The sequence below is a fragment of the Rhineura floridana genome, chromosome 3, assembly GCF_030035675.1.
Source record: "Rhineura floridana isolate rRhiFlo1 chromosome 3, rRhiFlo1.hap2, whole genome shotgun sequence".
Lineage (NCBI taxonomy): Eukaryota > Metazoa > Chordata > Lepidosauria > Squamata > Rhineuridae > Rhineura > Rhineura floridana.
Window position 1 is genome coordinate 215585763 of NC_084482.1, and position 16108 is coordinate 215601870.

Sequence of the window (16108 nt, forward strand, 5' to 3'; positions counted from 1 at the left end):
GTAGAAAAGTAGACACTTTCTGACTATGTCAGAGTGTACACCCCCCATGCCCACACCACCCCAATTTTTTTTTTGTTAGAAGGAGCTCTCCTGGACAATTTGTTAACTGAGGTATTACTGTATTTACATAACTGTAATGTTTACGGGCCCACTGCTTCTTAGATTAGTACATTTATAAATTTCACAAAACTGCAAGCTACCCAAAACCCCTTTTTAAGAGCTATTCTAGGAGTGCCTACCTGTGTACCCAACCACATTCTAAGATTGGAATGTGGCCTCCAATCTATAGAATCGTACATATGGAAGTTGAGAATAGCATACTGGTTGAAGCTATGTTTTAACCCCTTAGGGCTGGCCCCCCTTGTTCTCTTTGACAATTACCATTCTTTGTGGGTGACATTGATCCATGAAAAATTATTAAGTATAGGGCTCTCTCCTTCTTATATATTACAATTGAGTTTTGAATCTGCTACCCAGCTAGTTAAGCAAAGGCTGAAAGACATCGACTTCCAGACTCACTTACTTCTCATCAAGAAGCAGAGATATAACCCAAAGTTCTGTACACTAATGACATATATGTCGACCCTAGAGCTCCCTAATTATCGCAGAGCATTTACTTTAATGCGCCTTAACATCTTACCATCTGCCATCCTCACTGGCAGATATAATAAAACTCCCTACTCAGAGAGAATGTGCTCATGTGATATTCAAGAACCCGAAACCAATGAGCATGTTCTCCTTCGATGTACACATTATAAGGACTTGAGAAGCCAATTAATTGCACCTATCTTACGACCTCTTCCAGGAAGGGCTCAAATTTTTTATGTAGACTATTTATTAAGTGACCACTTACCAGAGGTGACCTTTGCAGTCGCCAAATTCTCTGCGGGTGCTATCCAAACCAGAAAAATAATAACGAATCACCTATCTGATAATCAAACTGTTTAATGATTTTAATTGAAGCTAATTATTTTAATGATTTGAGTCAATCACCGATTCTGATAATATTTTTATTTTTGTATTGTTGTATATGAATGGCCTTTGGCTGTATTAATAAAAATTAAATTAATCTTTGATGGGAAGTCATATCACACTTCCGAAAAAAGCTCTTTCCACACTCCTGGCACTGATATGGTTTCTCCCCACTGTGAGTACTTTGATGGCGACGGAAGTTTGTGCTTCTGTTAAACCTCTTTCCACATTCAGGGCATTGATATGGTTTCTCCCCGGCGCGAATCTCCATATATTTATACGGCTCCCTATTTGTGTGAATATAGTCGTGGTCTCCCATAAATCTAGTTTGCAATTTCTCACCTTCTGCAACAAAGAGAGAAACTGATTAAAGCCTTGGGAAGCAATGGAACCCTGAACTATCGAACAATGCCAATGAACCCTTGTGATAAAGGAAGAACTGAAGGGACTTAGATGGGAGGCGGATCTTATTACAGAGTTAACTGCCTCTGCTGACTGGCATTAACTGACAGATGGTGTGCTGCAGATTGCTGGGTGTGGACTGTGGAGACCTGGGTTCTGCTTCCAACTCAGGGATGAAGCCCAGTGGATGGTCTTGGACCACCTGCTTTCTCTCTCAGACTAGCCTATTTCACAAGGTTGTTGTGTAAATAAATGGAACAACACCATGTATTCCCTTCTGAACCGTTAGGAGCAATGGAACAATACAAAGGTTAGACCCCATCATTCACTGGCAGAGGATGTCATTTGCATGCAGAAGGTCCCAAGGCCAATCCCTGAATTCTACAGCTAAGGCAACGGTGGGGGACCTTTGTCCCATGTGCCTAATTAGGCCCAGCAGGGGTCAAAATGGGGTGTGCAAGGCTGTTTTCCTCAGACCTGGGATTTCCGATGTGGGCAGGTTAACATGTGGCAGCAAACAGATGACTGGCAGCTTAAAGTGCATTCCTCCACCGGGATCAGCTGCATTAGGGAGTTCCCCATCAGGAACTCCACAGTGCTCTCAATGGGGCTCTCAGAGCTGATCATATGATGGCTGCTGAGATCCATCACTTTGAAGTCCATCTGCAATTGCCTATAAAGCACAGTGAGGCCAAATATCAAAATACAAATAATTTTGCTTGGGGGAGCGAGGAGAAAATGTGAGGAAAGGGGGGGGAAGGACAATAAAATGCAACACAGGTTTGTAAAACCTGGAGGAAGCATGTTCAGAGACAACACAGTAGATAGCTGTCCACTTAAGCTTAACTGCAGGGGGGGTAGAATCCCAGATGGTGTAGGTGGCGCTGTTCAGCTACATCAGAATATTGAGGTTTATCACATAAACAACTGAATTTCACAACAGGCTGTTTCAACAGGGAGCCTCACCGAGAGAGGCCACAATCCGACAGTTCTCCTCCATGACTTCATTATGCAGCGCCCTCTGGTCAGGATCCAGAAGCGCCCACTCCTCATCCGTGAAATACACAGCCACGTCCTCAAAGGACACCACACCCTAAAAGAAAATGAAACATCACCTCTCGTAGACAGTGTAACCATTATCGTTACTTCCCCCCCAGTTTGAGAAGGAAGAAAATGCAGGCTTGCTTCTCTCTCCCTGTCACCTGATGAAGAGGGGAGAAAGCCGCACTTTGCCAGCCCCGTGCATGGAGCTTCCCAAACTGCCTAGGCATAGGGCTGGTGATGCCCCCTGCGCTGTCGTTCAAAAGCGCCCGACAGCCACCTAGCTGTTGCATGCCTGGGAACCTGGCACAAGGCATCTTGATAGCTGGGAGGGAGAACACACCTGACAATCAGGCAACTTCACAAAGACAAAAATGTGGCCCTTGGAGCTAACCAGGTTCCCACTCCTGCAATACTGGGTGGGGAATCCTTGTGCAGGCTGCCTGCTCTTGAGCCCATCTTCTGATACAGAGTGAAAGTTCTCCATCCGGGTCTCTCTCCCTGTCCTTTCCCCCATGGGGTGGGCGGCCACAGAATCCTGGACACGCCATCTAGCAGGGAGCACCTGGGATACCCCAGATACAGAAACAGTCAATGAAAACAGTGGATCTCTCAGTACATTTGTACTCATCTGTCACCACGCTGGCAATGGAGTGTGTATGTGCACCCAATGAAAGCAGGCTGAGGGAAGCCCAAGACCCCAGTGTCAGCCCCACGGTGCCTGAGGCTCCCTGGCTTCTGAAGAGCAAGCACTCCCACTGCTGTGCTGCCACCACGTTGAAGTCCCCACGTCTCGCCCCTCCCTCTCTTGGTCAGTGGTAGCAGTGCGTACTGGTGGAAGCCAGGGGCACAAAGCTGCCTCACCTGTGCCACCCACCAACCCCTACCAGCAAAGTAGCTGGCGACGAGGAGGAGGTGGCAACAGCACCACCTTATGCCCCCCCACTGCTGTGGCTGCTCTGGGAGGCCATCATTCACCCATCCATTCATCAGACCTTCCCTGGGGCTGGGGACCACCCAACGACAGCAGCAGGGCACCTTTCTCCTTTCCTTCCCAATGGGTCTTGTCCTCAAGATGGAGAAAGGCTCAGTGTTTAGATGGGTTGCTTGCCTGAGGGAAAGGAGGTGGGAAGAGTGACAACAACTCAAGAAAGGGGTGGGGAGATTGAAGCCAGCAAGGTGGGTGAGGGCGAGAAGCAGGCAAATGGGCAGGCAGGCGACAACCAGCCAAAGGAAAACAGGCTGGTGGACTATTATTATTATAAGGATTTATTTCCCGCCCTTCACCCAGAGTTCCAGGGCGGCTTACAACAATTTTAAAACAAATGATTAAGAGCAGTTTAAAACAACCTAAACAACATCACAGAAAATAGGGTGGATCCTAAAAATATACATCTCAGGTGTCAAAGGCCAGAGTGAAGAGTGGCATCTTCCGTATTCGCTGAAAGTTGTACAATGACTGTCTTTCTGGCTTAAATAGAGACTGTTTTGAGCTATAGATCTGTACAAATCTCTACAAATAATTCAACACCAGCTGATCAATTTGGTAGACATCTGTAGCTGCTTCAACTCAATCTGGACACTTCACAAATCGACCCGATTGGGTTTGTGATTCGGCCGAATCCTGTGCACAGCCCTACAAATTATTCAGCTGTCCAAAGGAGCCCTGGCCTAACAACATAACATTGAAATGCAAAGCATCATAGGAGAACCTTAAAAAAAAGAGTAAACACATAATAAAAGTTTGGTATTAATATTATATATTAGTTAAATAAAACGCTTTGTTGCTAGAATAGATTGGTCCTTTGCCAAAAAAAGCCTCCAAGGAAATTAGAGAAGGCATTCCCTAGTTTTTATATGATGTAAAAGCTAAGATCTGCAGTATCCTAGGGTTGCATTCAATGGATCAGTTGAATTCATATTCACCTAACCCACTGAAATGAATGAACCTAAATTAGTCATGCCCTTTAACTTCAGTTGGTCTACTCTGAGTAGAACTAGCATTGAATACAACTCTTACAGGCACAGAAGCGCACACTAACAGAAATAGAAAGAGGAAATACTATTTATATTGCAATAAATACATTAAAATTACCAATTTAATTACATTGCAAAAATGAATGGTCTGAAGGAATGGTTTTCTACTATATCTGAATGCTAAAGTTAATTCTTCTGATTCTATGAGGAAAGTAAAGGCATGATGCACACCTGGTGGCCTCCTGTCCTCTCAGCTCAGCTCAGCTTCCCCCGGCAACCCAGAGGATGTGAACCTCCTTGACTTGGCCACAGGCACCCCCTACGGCGCTGCATAACTTTAAAACAATGTTTGTATACAATTTAAATCGTGAGTGGGCCTGCCTGGAGACCAGACATATCCTGCCTCAAGACGTGTGTGTAAAACGTGCTAGAATAGTGTTCTGCTTATTAGGGTGTGCTGGCCAGAATTCCACTTGCCCTTCCCTCGGCTGAAGTAAATTGAAAAAGCAGCTTGATATCTTCCGATTGCCAGTATTTCCCCTGCCTTGACTGTGAATGAGCAGCCATTTTTTGATGTCCTTAAGACACCATGTGTTGAGGAAACAGAGCAATGGATTCTTATACTTTCTTCTTCCAGTGCTTTCCTTTCCTTTCCTTTTCCAAACAAACAAACTTTTTAAAAAATATATTAAAGCAATTAAAGAGCAATTCTGCACAGAAAGGTACACGTGAATCCTGAGACTGAACCCTTCCCCATAATCAGTATATAATCACCTCCCAACTTGCCTAAACCTCTGTGACCTCACTGGCTGTGTCTCCATGGCATCCTAGCAGCCCTGCCAGGCTCAGTGACCACCAGCTGCCACAGCATTTATGGTTTCCCTCCTATGTGATTTTTTTCATGGGAAGTGAGATTTTCCTCCCGGCTGAAGTTCTTTCCACATTCCAAGCATTGACAGGATTTCTTCCCACTGTGAACTTTTTCATGGGAAGTGAGATGGTGTCTTTGACGGAAGCTCTTTCCACATTCCAAGCATTTCTATGGTTTCTGCCTTGCATGAATTCTTTGATGGGAGATGAGACTTTTCTTCCAGCTGAAGCTCTTTCCACATTCCAAGCACTGATATGGTTTCTCTCCTGTATGAATTCTTTGATGGGAGATGAGACTTTTCTTCCAGCTGAAGCTCTTTCCACATTCCAAGCATTGATATGGTTTCTTCCTGCTGTGAATTTTTTCATGGGAAGTGAGACTGTCTCTCCAACTGAAGCTCTTCCCACATTCCAAGCAGTGGTATGGTTTCTCCCCTGTATGAACTTTTTGATGTGAAGTGAGACTGCTGCTCTGACTGAAGCTCTTTCCACATTCCAAGCAGTGATATGGTTTCTCCCCTGTATGAACGTTTTGATGGGAAGTGAGATTGGTGCTCTGACTGAAACTCTTTCCACATTCGAAGCAATGATATGGTTTCTCCCCTCTATGGATTCTTTGATGACGATAAAGGTTTGTGCTTGCACAAAAGCTCTTTCCACATTCCAAGCAATGATATGGTTTCTCCCCGCTGTGAACTTTTTCATGGTAAGCAAAACTGTCTCTCCGACTGAAACTCTTTCCACATTCCACACAATGATATGGTTTCTGACCTGTATTAATTCTTTGATGGTTAGTGAGATGGCTGCTCAGACTGAAACTTTTTCCACTTTCCAAGCAATTATATGGTTTCACCCCGGTGTGAATTCTGTGTTGGGAATTCGGAGTTAAGTTCTCTGCACGCTCCCCAACTGTGTGAAGTTTGCCACGGTCTCTCTTATTCTTGGTTTTCAATTTGTCACTTTCTGCAACAAAGAAAGAAAACAACTGGAGCCTTAGGAAGAAATGGTACCCTAACTTATTGAACAATGCCAATGAATGCTTCTGATACATGAAGAACGGAAAAGACTCACGTGGGAGGCAGATGAAAGTGAACTAACTCTTTTTAATGGACAGGTGGTATACTACAAACTGTTGGCTTTGGGACATGGAGACCAGGGTTCAGCTTCCGACTCAGGGATCAATCTCACTGGTTGATCTTGGGCCAATGCTCTCTCTCAGCCTAGCCTACTTCACAAGATAGTTGTGCAGATAAATGGAACAACACTGCATTCTCTCCAGAGCTGTTAGGAGCTATGTGTGATGGGCTAAGCTGCCCTTACTGAATATTGATTAGACATATGTTTCCCATCAGAGTTCAGTGTTAAAAAGAAGCCCCACAGGTTGAAAGAGACCAGTTTTTCCTTTTATTTTAATTGTACAACTTTTTTCATCCAATTCTTGGAAGGCGGTCAAGCTCTCAGGGATATCATGTCCACTAGGTAAGCAGACTGACAGGCCATGCATGGCTTTTCCTCCTTGAGTGCCTTTTATGGCTTTTCCTGTTCCCAACTGGGGATTGACTGACGCCTTTAGTGCTGTGCATCTGAGTGTCTCCATGTGAATTTAGAGGGCCTGACAGGTAAGCTCCTGAAATTCCCAAAGTATCATTTCATGCTCCCTCCCAATTTTCTTATAAAAGTGTGTGTTGAGGCTCCCAATCTACCAGTCCTTTTGGATGAGGTCACTTACCTTTCAATTTACCAGTCCTTTTGGACGAGGTCACTCATCATTGCTGCTGCTTTGCCTTGGAACTTAGCAGGTGAGAATATTCATCCTTTTCCTGATGGATACTAATAGGATGTCTGGACTTATATGACTATATCATAGTATCACAAGTTCACAACATGCTTTAAAGCTTGATTAATGCTAAGAAATGTTTAATTGAACAGGCTTTGTGTAATAGCCTGACATATCATATTATATTGCTTTACTTTTGAGAATTTAACTCAGTATACTGGCTAAAGCCAGGAATATATCTTACTTATGTAACCAAGAATTCAGTGTGTATGAAATAAACATTATTAGTTATTCCGCTATGAAGTCCCATTATTTTTTGTGGATGTCCCTAGTCTTACATGGGATTTTCCTCTTTTCATCTGCCCCTATGGATATCTTCTATGCTCAGAGACAGGGTGCACTTAGGTTAGCAGAATATTTGAAAAGTGGCATTCTGGAGGGCCATAAGGTTCAAAGGAAACTCATGTGAACCCTTGATCCTGTGCATTCACTAGAATGAGACAGTTCAGTCTATTTCAAATGGAAATATACAGGTATGATAAAAAGGTCAGATCCCTTGCATGCAGCAGAACCCACGGCCAATAGATAAACTCTACAGCTAACGCAGCAATGGGGGACCTCTGGCCCTCTGGAATCATTAGGCCCACCAGCATCCTAATGTAGCATGTGAGGATGTTTTCCCCAGACCTGACTTCCAGCGTGGGCAGGTAAAGATGTGGCAGCAAAGAAATGACTGGGAGCTTAAAGTGCACTCCTAATTGTTGCTTGGCAAGCGGAGATTTCTCTCAGTACCCATCAGTTGATCAGCCCTGACAGGGAGCCCTGCTGGGATTGGCTGCATTGAGGAGTTCCCCATCAGGAACCTCACATTGCTCTCAAAGGGGCTCTCAGACCTGATCATCTGATGGCCACTGAGATCCATCACTTGGAAGTCCATGTGCAACTTCCTATAAAACACAGTGAGGCCAAGTATCAAAACACCAATAAAAATTTTGTTTTGAGGGAGAAGAGAATATGCGAAGAAACAGGGGGGTGCAACCATCAGACACAAAAAAGGGGTTTGCAAGTAAAATAGTAAAGTCAATCTGTCTTTGATAGTTAAATGTTACCTGCCTGAACAGTGTCTTGGAATTCAGAACAATGGCAGAGTTCCTGGCAAAAGGCTTCTTCTGAAAGACTCCTTCTTTGGACTCCTGACCTGATGTTTGCAGGAAACCAAAAGCCTCACATATTTATGGGAATCTAAGATTAGTACAGCCTGCCCCCTTTCTCAGGTGGAATGTTTGGCCCAATCAAGAGACCTGCTCCATCTCTGATGCCAGTGGCCAACCAGGAAATAACTAGTTCCATTTCCACACCATCTCTAAAACGTGTATTTCAAAAGTCTGATCGTATATTCAGACACCAAAGAGTAGATGGCAGGGGGCTTAAAATGTCAGATGCTGTAGGTGGTGCTTGTGAACCGTAATGTTGGGGTTCATCACAGATATAAATAATTGAATTCCAAACCAAATATTATGGTCCACCAGGGAGCCTTACCGAGAAAGGCCACAATCCCACCATTTTCCTCCATGACTTCCCTATGCAGAGCTTTCTGGTCAGGATCCAACAGTGCCCACTCCTCCTTCGTGAAAGACACAGCCACATCCTCAAGGGACACTGGACGCTAAAAATGGAAAGATTAATTCATTGAAAGCAGCACAAATATCTCCTAGGGCTGCATTTCTACCCCACTGGATAGCAGGAGTGCAACATCGCCTGACTTTCCTTCCTGCCTGATGCCCCGCAGGATCAAGAGATCATTTGTGAAGGGGCCCCATGCAGAACTGCCTTGCTCGAGGCTGGGGGGCGGGCAGAAGAGATGTAGACTCTCCTTCCCCCTCCTCCTCCCAGCCATGTGTCTAACAATGGTTTTCAAAAATCCTGAATTAAACATTAGCCCCACCTCCAGACTAATGGGGGATGGGATGCAGGGCGGGTGGTTCCCGGGTTGGCCCGTTAGGGGGTCCTCGGATCATAGCCTCAGAGCAGGTCAGAGGGAATCTGCACAGCCCTACGATCTACTATTAGTTGCTGTGCTGTTTGTGAGCACAATTCTCTATGGATATTGATTTTAATATTGTAATGAAATTGTTTTATTTCAATGATGGGTGTTTCTATTTTGATCTTTCTGTACTTGGCATTAACTGTGGCATTAAAGAGTATGCAAAATTAATAAACACTACTAAAAAGAATCTTCATACTAATAAATAACGCTAGCTATATCCAAAGGGATAATGAAAGTGATTTGGCTGGTCCCCATTATCAAGATTTAAGCCTTCGTTGAGGCAGATTTTGTTCAGACCAAGAGAGGTGAGCAAGTAGAGAAGCACTCAGGCTGTCCCCAGCCTTCTCTCTCCACTGATCCAGCCCCCTACCTCATCTGCTTCCGCAGCAACTGCTTCCCCTCCATCGGAATAGAGAGACAGCTGAGGTCGTCTCCCTGGTGTCATTTCATTCCCTGTGAGAGACAAAGGTGGTGAGAAGCCATTAGTACATGACTGTGTTTAACTATTGCACATGGGCCTCAGAAGAGGTCATCTGTTGAGTGTTTATACACATTTTATATTTCAGTTGCATGAAAACACATCTTTTACCCTTTGGGCCATTTTCCACAAATCAAACTGTTGGTCCCCATTTATAAATCAGTGAAATGTAAACAAATGTGTACTCTGGAAAAGGCTGGAGATAACCGTCCTCCAAAATTAAAACAGGGGGACCAAACTGAGATAAACCCCAATAATCCTTACCCAATGGGCCCTGAATGGTGTCTGATGGAGGCTTTGCGGCATCAAGGAAATTGGTGCCCGTTTCTGCAAAGAGATCCTTTCCCTGAAAAAGTAACAAAGGGTCAAAACAGGAATTGGGGGAAAGGGTTAGAAAAGGAATGTCAGAGGCACAAACCTAGGAGGTTATTGGACATCCTTCCTTGGATGATTTCCAAGGTAGCTGGGCAATTAGCAGAGAATTTTGGAATATCCTCCTTCACATTTTGAGCCCCCTGAAAGTATCTGAAGAAATGCTCTCACCTGCTGCTTGGCCTGTTTCTTGTCCTCTGCCTGGCTCAGGAGGAAACCTTCTGCCAGGGCCACCGCCTGGGAACTGGTCTCTGCTCCACATTCCCTCACCCAGTCCTCCATCTCCGGTGGAAGGACAGCCAAGAACTGCTCCAGGATCACCAGGTCCAGGATTTGGTTCTTTGTGTGTCGCTCCGGCTTCAGCCACAGACAGCAGAGATTGTGGAGTCGGTTACAAACTTCTCGGGGGCCCTCGGCCTCCTGGTAGCAGAACTGCCTGAAATGCAGTCCGTGCACATCTGAGCTGAGGGTGTCCTCCTCAGCTGGGACCTTCTGCATGGTTCTTTCCCAGAATTCCTCACTGCTCACAGCCTCCTGCTACAAGGCCAGATGAGCTCTAACAGCCAGTATTTGCTGGAAGACAAATTAACATTTCTTCCTTGGATCCGAGATCAGATATACTGCTTCTGCATATGGAAGTTTTATTCCCCACACAGCTACTCATGTTGCTCTCACACCAACTATTTAGCATATCCGTGACCCAATTATTTCATTAATTGGGGCAGAACCTTCTCCATCTTTTCATTCCCCTCCCTTTCTCTGTATTCTCTTACACAGACTCAACGGACAGAGAAAAACACGCCACATCTCCAGCCAGCTGTGCTCCAAAAGTCGCCTTCCACCGTTACACAGATGTATCAGCAACTATGAGGGTCCTCATGTATGCTTTGTAAGCTTCATTTCCACCCTCTAGAACCCTGCTTCCCTTCTTTAAGCTGCAATCCAAAACCCCAACATGTCAAAAGTGCAGGCAGAAGGCTTTTGTCTGTCCCCCGTATTTTAAGAACATAAGAACATGAGAAGAGCCTGCTGGATCAGGCCAGTAGCCCATCTAGTCCAGCATCCTGTTCTCACAATGGCCAATCAGGTGCCTGGGGAAAGCCCGCAAGCAGGACCCGAGTGCAAGAACACTCTCCCCTCCTGAGGCTTCCGGCAACTGGTCTTTAGAAGCATGCTGCCTCTGACTAGGGTGGCAGAGCACAGCCATCATGGCTAGTAGCCATTGATAGCCCTGTCCTCCATGAATTTGTCTAATCTTCTTTTAAAGCCATCCAAGCTGGTGGCCATTACTGCATCTTGTGGGAGCAAATTCCATAGTTTAACTATGCGCTGAGTAAAGAAGTACTTCCTTTTGTCTGTCCTGAATCTTCCAACATTCAGCTTATTTAAATGTCCACGAGTTCTAGTATTATGAGAGAGGGAGAAGAACTTTTCTCTATCCACTTTCTCAATGCCATGCATAATTTTATACACTTCTATCATGTCTCCTCTGACCCGCCTTTTCTCTAAACTAAAAAGCCCCAAATGCTGCAACCTTTCCTCGTAAGGGAGTCGCTCCATCCCCTTGATCATTCTGGTTGCCCTCTTCTGAACCTTTTCCAACTCTATAATATCCTTTTTGAGGTGAGGCGACCAGAACTGTACACAGTATTCCAAATGCGGCCGCACCATAGATTTATACAACGGCATTATGATATCGGCTGTTTTATTTTCAGTACCTTTCCTAATTATTTTCTGCCCTAGCAAGCATGAACGATTGATCTGCAGATGTGGACGCAGTTTGGTTCCTCTCTTAATAAGGGCTGTTTTAATGGGCTTAATTGTACATTTCAATGGTGGATGTTTATCTCTTAAGTTCGGATGAAATGTTCTACCGTGTTTTTTTACTTTATTTTTACTTATATGTCTGTTCATATTTTTGAATTGCTTTTAGAGTTGTAAACACTTAGAAGCCGTGTTGGCAATTAAACAGTATACAAATGAATGATAATAATAATCTACTTTGTTTTCATGTCCAATTAATGCTACATTTATTTACTTTCATTTGAGGTCTCCTGAATTTGATTCCTTCGAATGAAAAACCACCAGTTATTCTCAGTAGTGCTTTCTGTCCAATCTCAAAATATCCCCACAGCATCACAGGGGTTACATGTCTGAATGGGCGCGTCAGTCAGGAGGACTGATAATAGCACAGTCTGATCATGGGGGGGAGGCAGGAATTCCAAGGGAAGTGCAATTGAGGATTCACTGCCATGAGATCAAATCAGCATTGCGGACCTACTTTAAATCCTCTCCAGCCCCCTATATATATATATCAAAAAGGGCCTCCTGGCTTTGCAGAGAGGCAGACAAGTGGAAGAAGATCTGCTCCCTGATTTGGGCGTTTCTGGAATCACAGAATAGTAGATTTGGAAGGGGCCTCTAAGGCCATCGAGCCCACCCCCCTGCTCAATGCAGGTATCCAAGTTGCATAAAGATGGCGGTAGAGGCAACAGCTACGGGCGATGGAGCTCCACCACCGATGGCTTTTACGGGGTAATTCCCCCTCGGCTGAAGGCTACAACGCACAGAGTGGTGGAGTCCCCCCTCTCTTTCTCTATGCTGCCTCCCTCGATATTTGACCTGGACTTGGACGCCAGCGATCGGTATGACCCAGGGACGCGATGTGATACTCTACCTCAGCCTTTCCTAACCAGTGTGCCTCCAGATGTTGTTGGACCACAACTCCCATCTTTCCTGACCATTGGCGATGCTGGCTGAGGCTGATGGGAGTTGTGCTGCGGCCTCTCGGAGGGCCTGGTGCTGCGGCCTGTCCTTGGAAGACGCCGCTTTGCTATGAAGATCTTTTGCCTTCTGAGGGTTAGGAAGCGCCCCTGCAGCGGCGGTCGTCCTACCTTATGGCCTCGTCCACTTTGCCTGATACCGGTTGCGTTTGCACCCTGGCTCCTTCGCCTTGGCTTCTTTGAGAAGAACTGCCCTGTTGGTTTCGATTTTGAGGGGCCTCTTTGTCCCGCCCCTCTCCCTGCTGGAGTTGCTGGACGCTAAGATCGGGGAGGGGGAAAGATGCCGTTTTAGATCCTGCAAACGGACTATCACCCACACTGGTTTCTATGCCAATGTGGGAAGACTTACACCAGGAGCTTCCATCTGCAGTTACACCTTCGGACTATAGAGGCGAGAAGCCCTATTGTTGAAACTCAGTTGCCTCTACCTTACTGTTTAGTTTCTACTGTCTAGTTTTTTGATGTTTTGATGTTTTATATGTTTTTGCTTTGTACGTCGCTCAGAGTGGCTGGTTAATCCAGCCAGATGGGCGACTAATAAATCGAATAAATAAATACATAAATAAAAATAAATAAACCATAGCCAACAGGTGGCTGTCCAGCTGCCAATTGAATGGCTCGTATTGGACAGCTCATCACCTCCCTAGGTCATTGGTTCCAGATGTTCAATCAACATCTGGCTTCCTGCAACTTGAGCCCAGGATTCCATGTCCTGCACTCTGGGATGCTCGAGAAGAGATCCTGGCCCTCCTCTGTGTGACAACCTTTCAAGTACATGAACAGTGCTATCATATCTCCCCTCAGTCCTCTCAAGGCTAAGCATGCCCAGTTCTTTCAGTCTCTCCTCATGGGGCTTTCTTTCCAGTCCCCCGATCATCCTCGTTGCCCTTCTCTGAACCCGTTCCAGTTTGTCTGCATCCTTCTTAAAACGTGGTGTCCGGAACTCGATGCAGTACTCAAGATGAGGCCTAACCAGTGCCAAATAGAGGAGAACTAGTAATTAGCAATTTGGAAACAAGACTTAATGCAGCCTAAAATAGCATTTGTTTTGTTTTGCAGCTATATTGCACTATTGGCTCATATCCTTCTCGCATGTAGTATTGCTGAGCCAAGTATCCCCCATCTAATAATTGTGCATATGGTTTCTTTTTCCTGGGTGTACAACTTTGCAATTATCTTGTTAAATTTCATTCTGTACAGTTGGCTCTTGAATGCCTCCAGTGTTGGAGAACAAACCACCTCTGAAGGTAAGTGGTTCCACATGTTCAGTCAACATCTGGCTTCCTGCAACTTGAGCCTATTATTCCATGTCCTGCACTCTGGACGCTCGAGAAGAGATCCTGGCCCCCCTCTGTGTGACAACCTTTCAAGTACGTGAACAGTGCTATCATATCTCCCCTCAGTCTTCTCTTCTCCAGGCTAAACATGCCCAGTTCTTTCAGTCTCTCCTAACAGGGCTTTGTTTCCAGTCCCGATCACCCTTGCTGCCCTTCTCTGAACCTGTTCCAGTTTGTCTGCATCCTTCTTTAAATGTGGCATCCAGAAGTGGATGCCATACTCAGCATGAAACCAAACCAGTGTCATACAGAGAGGAACAAGTACTTAATGTGATCTGGGAACAATACAGTGCAGTCTAAAACAGCATTTTTTTCTGCAGCTACGTTGTAGTTGACTCATTCAGCTTGTGATCAATAACCATTCCAAGCCCTTTCCCGCACGTAGTATTGCTGAGCCAAGTATCCCCCATCTTATAACTGTGCATTTGGTTTCTTTTTCCAAGGTGTAGAACTTTGCACTTATCTCTGTTAAATTTTATTCTGTTATTTTCAGCCCAGTGCTCCAACCTGTAAAGATCCCTTTGAATTTTCTTTCTGCCTTCTAAGGTATTAACTATCCCTCCCAATTGGGTATCATCATCAAATTTGATAAGCATTTCCTGCACCTCCTCATCCAAGTCGTTCATAAAAATACTGAAGAGCACTTGGCCCACCACTGAGCCCTGCGGTACTTCACTCATTACCTCCCGGCACTTTGATAAGGAACCACGGAGCGGATCCCGGATGGATCAGCGGAGCAGGCCCTCTATGCACCCGCCCCCTGCAGCCCTGGGACCCCCATTCACCCCAATGCACAACACGGGGCGGGAGAGAGACTCACCAGATCCCCAACGGGGCCACCGACGCAGCGCTCGGGAAAGGCAAAGGCCACTTTCAAGCCGCACGTGAGAAGCCAGGAAGGAAAGGACTTTGCAGGGAGGTGTTTTCTTCTTCTTCTTCTTCTGCAGGACCCCGCCCCTTCATCCCCCCTCCCTTCCTCTCTAGGAAACGAGTTTTAACCCCTAGACAGCCAAGCGGCAGGATCCCTCCTCTCTCTCTCTCTCTCTCTCTCTCTCTCTCTCCGCGTCGCTCTCAGAGGAGGAGCCAAAGAGGAATCTTGCACTGCACGCACAGAGTTGGGAGTTTGGGCCTCTGGATGAGACTCCGGACACTTCAGGTTCCCAAAGGAAGTGACGATTTAAGGGGAATGGGGAGATCCATACGCCTTCTCCCCTCCTCCTAAACTCCCTTCCGCTCTAGGAGTCTAGGCCACTTCTTTTTAACCCTCCCCGCGTCGCTCTCCAAGCAGGAGAGCAACATTGCGCTGCACGCAGAGGGGGGAGATTTGGCCTCTTGCTAAGACTTCCGACACTTCAGGTTCCCAAATGAACCTATTCGTTGCAAGGGTGGGAAGGGGGGTCAATACGACTACCTCCCATGCCTGCCTCCCAGCTTGAAAAAATTACTTTTTTGAACTACATCTCCCATCAGCCCAATCCAGTGGCCATGCTGGCTGGGGCTGATGGGAGTTGTAGTTTAAAAATGTAACTTTTCCGAGCTCTGCATGAGACATAATGTCTTTCCCCAGAATAAAACATTCCCTTTGCCCATTGTTAACCCCTACCTCGTATTCTCCCTCAAAACTTTTCTAGCTTACTGTAACTCTGGCTAAAGGTATCTGAACAGGCCCTCCCTTTATACTTTTGATGTTAATGGTTCTTTGAGATAAAATATTTTTGGAACAAATCAGGTCTGAGCACATCTGCATCTACCTACTAACATTGAACTATCACTTTCTTACCTAAACACAATTTCAAAGCAGTTTTAAACGGGACGGTGTAAAAGCCGGAACGGAACAGGCTGGAATGAGCCCTTAATAAAAGAAATTGTTAGAGACACTTGAGAGCAACAACAGCCCGGAACAGTGACTTCCCAGTGAGCCAGACCTCCCAAATTCACCACTTCCACATGACTATATGGGATGCATGCAATAAGACACAAAACTTCCACATAAGCCACGTTCCATGCAATAATACATCTATACTAGTATTGTATGCAACTACAGGTAGCTTT

At 45.5% G+C, this 16108-nt stretch overlaps 1 pseudogene; it reads right to left on the bottom strand.

Annotated features, from left to right (window-relative positions):
- Positions 1-2474: 2474 nt before the first annotated feature.
- LOC133381605 (zinc finger protein 660-like) lies at positions 2475-15249 on the bottom strand (annotated as a pseudogene).
- Between the last annotated feature and the right edge of the window lie 859 nt (positions 15250-16108).